This window comes from Saccostrea cucullata, unplaced genomic scaffold (genome assembly GCF_032062105.1).
Source record: "Saccostrea cucullata isolate Sc308-1 unplaced genomic scaffold, CSIRO_AGI_Scuc_v1 ctg6233, whole genome shotgun sequence".
Taxonomy (NCBI): Eukaryota; Metazoa; Mollusca; class Bivalvia; order Ostreida; family Ostreidae; genus Saccostrea; species Saccostrea cuccullata.
In genome coordinates, this window is record NW_026936366.1 from 63,055 (window position 1) to 69,308 (window position 6,254).

The following is a 6,254-nucleotide window of genomic DNA, read 5'->3' on the forward strand; positions in this document are numbered from 1 at the left end:
AAACATGTCCTGTGAAAAATGTGTGTTTGAACACCTTTCTGAAAGACTTTCATGATTTTCAACAGAAATGGATGGCTTAAGGGGGGTGGTAAATAACAATTAATACATCTTATACTTAACTGCAAAAATTACAGCTCACTAGCGACCGAGATGCTTGTAAAAAATGTATAATATCATTTACACTGACAAACCTTTGTTTGCCTTATATGGCTATTGCTATTAATGCGCACAGAGGATCTTACCACGAGCAACGCCAAATACATGTTTACATGTTACTTCGAACACGTGGTTCTGGTCAATCTATGATCATATCGATGGAGTGCAAAGTAAAAAAAATGTTCCTGTGAAACATTAGAAACTATTAATATAACTATAGAGAAAAATATGCTTAATAAAACGTATACGTAGTTCGTGTCAAGTTCAGAACACCAGCAATTCAAGGATAAGGAAAACGAGCAGCTTCTCCTATGCATTTAAATGGACAAAACATTTTTTACATAACTATACATGTATACTCGTGATCACGTGTGTTGGCAAGGGTATCCACCTGGCAATTGTATTCACCGATAGTACAATAAAGGAATTTATCAAGCGTAAAATTCCTGTAGTATTCGTATAGTAACCCATAATGCAATTCTCATTCACCTGATTTGTCAGTTAAAGTCACATTGGTGCCCCATTTGCTAATCTGACGCCAAAAAATATAGTCCCGGTTCCCATGCAAAATATTTGTCTAAGAAGAAATTCTAATTCATGAGATCAGAAAATTGTATCATAGAAAAAACTTTAAAATAGTTTAAACTTGAATGAATTCAAGAAAGATCGATTGAAGTACATTTCTACAGAATGATATTATAGGGTGGTGAAAACTAAAACACAACATAACTTTTCTGTTTAGGCCAAAAAAAAAATATGTGTGTTTCCGGAAACATGTCCCTCAAAATTAGGGTAGGTAGGTAGGCAATTACTTTTTTTTTACTTTTACTTTTTAATTTAACTGAACATTATATTTGACTGTTTTTTTAGGTAAACTGTATATGATATTAAAATATTAACAAGTTGTATTTTGTTAGGTAGCAGAACCAATTGCAAGAAATTGATTTACAGAAAAAGACATTTGAATTTTAATCACAATTTAATAATGAAATTTTGTCACATTTAACAAAAAAGTAAAATAAAGAATTCAAGATTGTTTTTCAGGCCTACTTCTACCTCGACCTCATTATCATTACATGTAAAGACATAGTTAATATCCATTTCTTTCACGGCCAATAAATGCCGCCGTTGTTAGCTTCAAAATTATGACTATCTCCAAATAAATTTCCCACAGTCCAGTGCCAAAGAAAGTTATATATTGCAGTAATTTCGTATGAGTGTGGAATTTCTTGAGCTTAAACCCAATGACAACATCTGGTGGACTTGGAGTTGAGTGGTGCACATATAAAATAAGTGATGCAATACATCTGGGGCCACAATTTGACACACTAGCCATATTCCTGGAGTGTTTGCCTAGTGGCTGCTCCTTACAGCGTTTTAAATGAATTGGAGTGCATTTTAAAACTGAACTAATCATGCTAATAGGGGTCAAACAATTCTTTTATGCTATGTATTATATATCATTGGATTCGTAATAAATTAAAATTTTCTCATCTATTTACAGAATTTTTATTGTGATTTTCTATAAATAAATAATTCAGCTGAAAGCAGGTGTAAATCGCAAAATAGATATTTTAAACAAATATGCCAAAATTGTCTTTAAAAACTATGACATTTATGTGTGATGTTGTAATTAATGATAGAATTATTATTTATTATCCATTTTATAAGTTTGATTCCTCAGAAATCAATAATTGTAGTGATACACAGGCGCTTGTTTCATACAGTAAGCTTAGTTTTCTACTATATAATAACACAAGGTATCCATCTTCCTCGAGACCAAAAATGTAGGTCACCAATTCAAACTCTTGTTTTTATTTATTATCTGCAGCTGGCCACAGAAACCCCACATGTAATGGTTAGCGGAATCCCCTTTCTTGGACCTCATGTATATTTCCTTATCTAACCCCCTCGCGAACTTTGACACTGGCCATAAAATTACACGCTTCGTCAATCGAAAGAAATAGTACATCTCTAAACAGCTCAGCACTTCCGGTTTGGCAACCGCGATATAATACACAAGATCTCATTGGCTACGGTACTCTCGGGAGTTTTCGATGCAATTGTATAAGACACATGAGAAGACCGAAATATTATTTTGGCGCAAATTTGAAAATCGATATTGTTCTAAGTTTCTGACAATTTTTTTTGTAAAATGACAGCGTTTTGGTAATTTTTAAGATCATTTGATAGTTATTATTTATGCAAAATTATTTTGTTAAGGATCTTCTCTACACCAGTGCAATATGTACCAGTAGCCAATGAGATCTTGTGTATTATATCGCGGTAGCCAAACCGAAATCGAAATCGGCACCGCGCGGTCCCGAACTTCACAAAATTTTCGTATCTTATATTGAAGTATATTATTACACGTGTAGATCATTATAATTATCAAACCTTTCAAGGAATATGTAGTTGATAGCTTGAATTTCGTGTAATGCTTTACTGGATGAGAAAATATTGCGTATTGACTGAGTTATATGCTCAAAAAACATCGTAAGTAACAGTCCGCCATTTTGAATCTTGGTGGGACTTTCCGAGATTCTTATGTTTTTTTAAACAAGTAAATCATGTGATTTCCAACTGTAGTATGATGCAATCATCTATTGTTAACCTGCAGGTGGCCACCTGTGCTCTGATAATTTAAAAACAAGCGGTCAACAATGAAAATATACACACGTGTCAACATCGATTTGGTCAAAAGTCTCATTAAGGGTTGGATGCTAAGTGTCAAAAGTCGTCATTAAAGGGTAAAGGAGGGAACGATCTAAGGGGAAAAGAGCTATTATCTACGCATGTATAAAGACTTAAAATGCTTGAAAAGACGTTTTTATTTATGTGTTGCAAGTGCCTTTTTAACTGCGCACGATTTGAAGACTGTAGTTTTAGAACAAATTACGGTACGTAATCCGGATTTGCAATAAAAAGTGCTAGGGTCGGCGCGTAAAATTAGGGTCGGTCGGGTTACCGGAAACACAGGTATTTTTTTTTTGGCCTTACCATGTCTCCACGTGCTAGTCACTTCCTAGCCTCATTTCCGTGAATAATTTACTCTATCTCGCTGAAGTCTCGCTAGCTCTCGCTAGAGCCAATGTCAGAGCTACTCTGAACTCATCGGGTTTTATGATATGCAGAACACCGACAAATAAAAGGTTCCGAACACATTAGTAGGGGTGAATCGGGTGTAACGAAAGGGAACGGTTTATATACTCGTCTGACAGTGCCTATTTATGAGAAGAGTTCAGCTTTAAGCTTCAGAACCATTCGTAATAATAATGATTTGTATATTTACATACAATGTCACTGTATCTGCAATAAAACGTACGAAATAATGACTTTACACTAGACTGTATTGATTCAATGGAATATTGAGTACTATTTACTTTCTTTTTATTTCATTCAAATAATTGTATTACTTCGATTATACCTTTAATTGCTGTATTTATATCTGCTTAACATTTATATGAAAAATTAATAAAAAAAATAATTTGGAATATCCCTGCATTTAATTAAAATACTTTTCAAAAGATATTAAAGTAAAATGGAATTGAACATCATTTTTTTTTTCAGATAAATAACAGTATTTGAATAAAATACAGATTTCTCTGTTCATGTAAAAAGTAATAAACAAATAAATCAATAAATCAATTCTTCATACAAATTATCATAACTTTACGGTCTTAATATGCGCACACTTTATTAATGCTCCATACTTTTATCTAAGCGCGGCTTACGCTTTATGAAATAATTTTATTTTATTGCTTGCCTTTGACTGTTGTTGCATTTTCTTTCGCTTTAGCCTCGTGTAATTTTGAAAATGGTACATGTGGATGGGTAACACAGAAAAACCTAGTTTACCCTGGACCAAACATTTTTGTTTGTGGTGTGAATGCTGATTTAGACTTCTGTTATCTCTGGGGAGAGTTTCAAAATTCAGATATATGGAGCATAAGAAGAACTCATTCCATAAACCTAACAGGTAAGTGACGAAAACTATCCTTTTTATTCTAGTTTATCATGGGATCTACATACACCCCTCCCCTAAATCAAAGATTCGGGGAAATACTAGTACAAGTGTTGGTCCGCACTCTTCTGTCTGTCTGCCTAACTGTTTGTCTGATTGTCTAGATGTCTGTTTGTAGGCAAAAACGTAATTGGTTATTAATAATTTGGTACAGGGCTTTCATACATGTATTTCACAAATGTTATTCCAATTTGACTACAAAAGTCTTTGTCCTCATGTTCTTGACCTTGATGTTTGACCTACTTTTGTAATACTCGTTGGCCATAACTTCTGAGATTTGGTGAGAGTGCATTCCTACGTCACATGTCTTGTCACAAAACCTTTTTATGTGTACCATGGTTGACTTCTTGACCCTGACCATGAACTTTTATCAACTTTACAAGCTTTAATCCTGATAATAACATATAAATAGTTGGTATGCTTCTGAATTTCACTTACATACTTTGAAATTTGATCTACTTTTAAAAACTTAATTTGGACATGATGAGTAATAGAGGCACTAGTGTTCACAAACACATGCCGTATCTGAAACTTTTCAAAGGCCGATCTCCGCTTCCCACTGTGGGATTCGAACGCGCGACGTAAGGATCAACTCCTTGCGACTCTAGAGCAAACGCTCTAACCACTGTGCCACGTGGGCGACTGAATATTATTGAGCCAAATGCAGAGATTGATAAAGTGCTTGCATGAAAATTAATCATACGTAAGTTCTTAAGAAAATACTTTCATGAACTTTCGCTCAAATATACATTCTTGGATTGATAATTTAGACTTTCGTACCGTTTTTGTAATGGAAAATAAAAAACTAAGTATATATATGAAATATATATCGAGATAACGAACAGTTCAAAAGTCCATTAAACAATACATAATTGAAGAAGAGCAAACATCAGAAGTGGGATCAGGTGCTATTGGGGAATGAGTATCCCCTGCCGACCGGTCATGTACGCCGTGTGCTACTTGTCTTGAATTGGATATAACGGAAAATTTCGTTGAATATGATATATTGTTCGTGTGTATATGATGGTATAATGGTATGAACTTTAATGTATCAGGTTTTGGACAAATACTGCTTGATATGAACGTGAAAATAGGTCTGTTTATAACGGAGCGCTATTGGTACCAATGGGAATTCCAAGATTGTGAAAGATCTGATCGCCAAAAACTTTATAGATATTGTCAATCAGAAACTCGAGCATCTTTTTAAAATCAACTTCAGAGTATTTATGTACAATCAAAATTGTTTTTAACAAATTTATTTTGAAAATGACCAATGAAAAGGTACAATAATTAACGAGTTGTATTTTCATTGAAAAAGCAGGTGTCAGTGATATTTAAAAGCTAAGACTTTAATTTATCGTGGGAAATGGTTGTGTAAAAAATTGAATAGTCGTAAATTTTAATGCTGTTGATTTGATTAAATTTTATTTCAAATTTTCTGAAAGGTCCTTTGAATTTATCCACATCTTATTTACACCACTCCTAGAATATATTGCTGCACAGATGTTCTTAAGTCTTTCCTTCACTATGGTTAATGTTTTAGCTCGGAGTAAAGAAAAGGGTTGATAGAACATTTACAGGAACCTGCTATGTAGATTTGTTTGCAAGGATTTTTATGTTTTGGAACCCAATATAGATACGGTAATTTATGTATTTTGTTACTATTGATCAATGTTTATATTTACAGATTCATCTTTTATCAAAGATTTTCCTTTTTTTTTTTTATAGAAGGCGGATTTCATGCAGATGTTATAAAAAAGTTTTATGATCTTGACAACATGTCTGTAATGGCCACAACAAGCTTGACTCATATTGATGTAATTTTACAAATAAGCGACATTGTTAGTACAGAAATATTGTTGTCAATGGAACATCGATGTCTACAGTATCGCCATCTTCTTATTGGCAACAATGCAGGATTGGTTGTTGCATACATCACGAATTATTTTGAACCATACGATTTAACGAATTATCTTAATGCACACGGAAATTCGAATTTCATCAATTTTAGCACGTCTTCTGCGATTCTACCTGTTGGGGTTAGCTTCAAGGTATTAAAGCATTATTTATATTT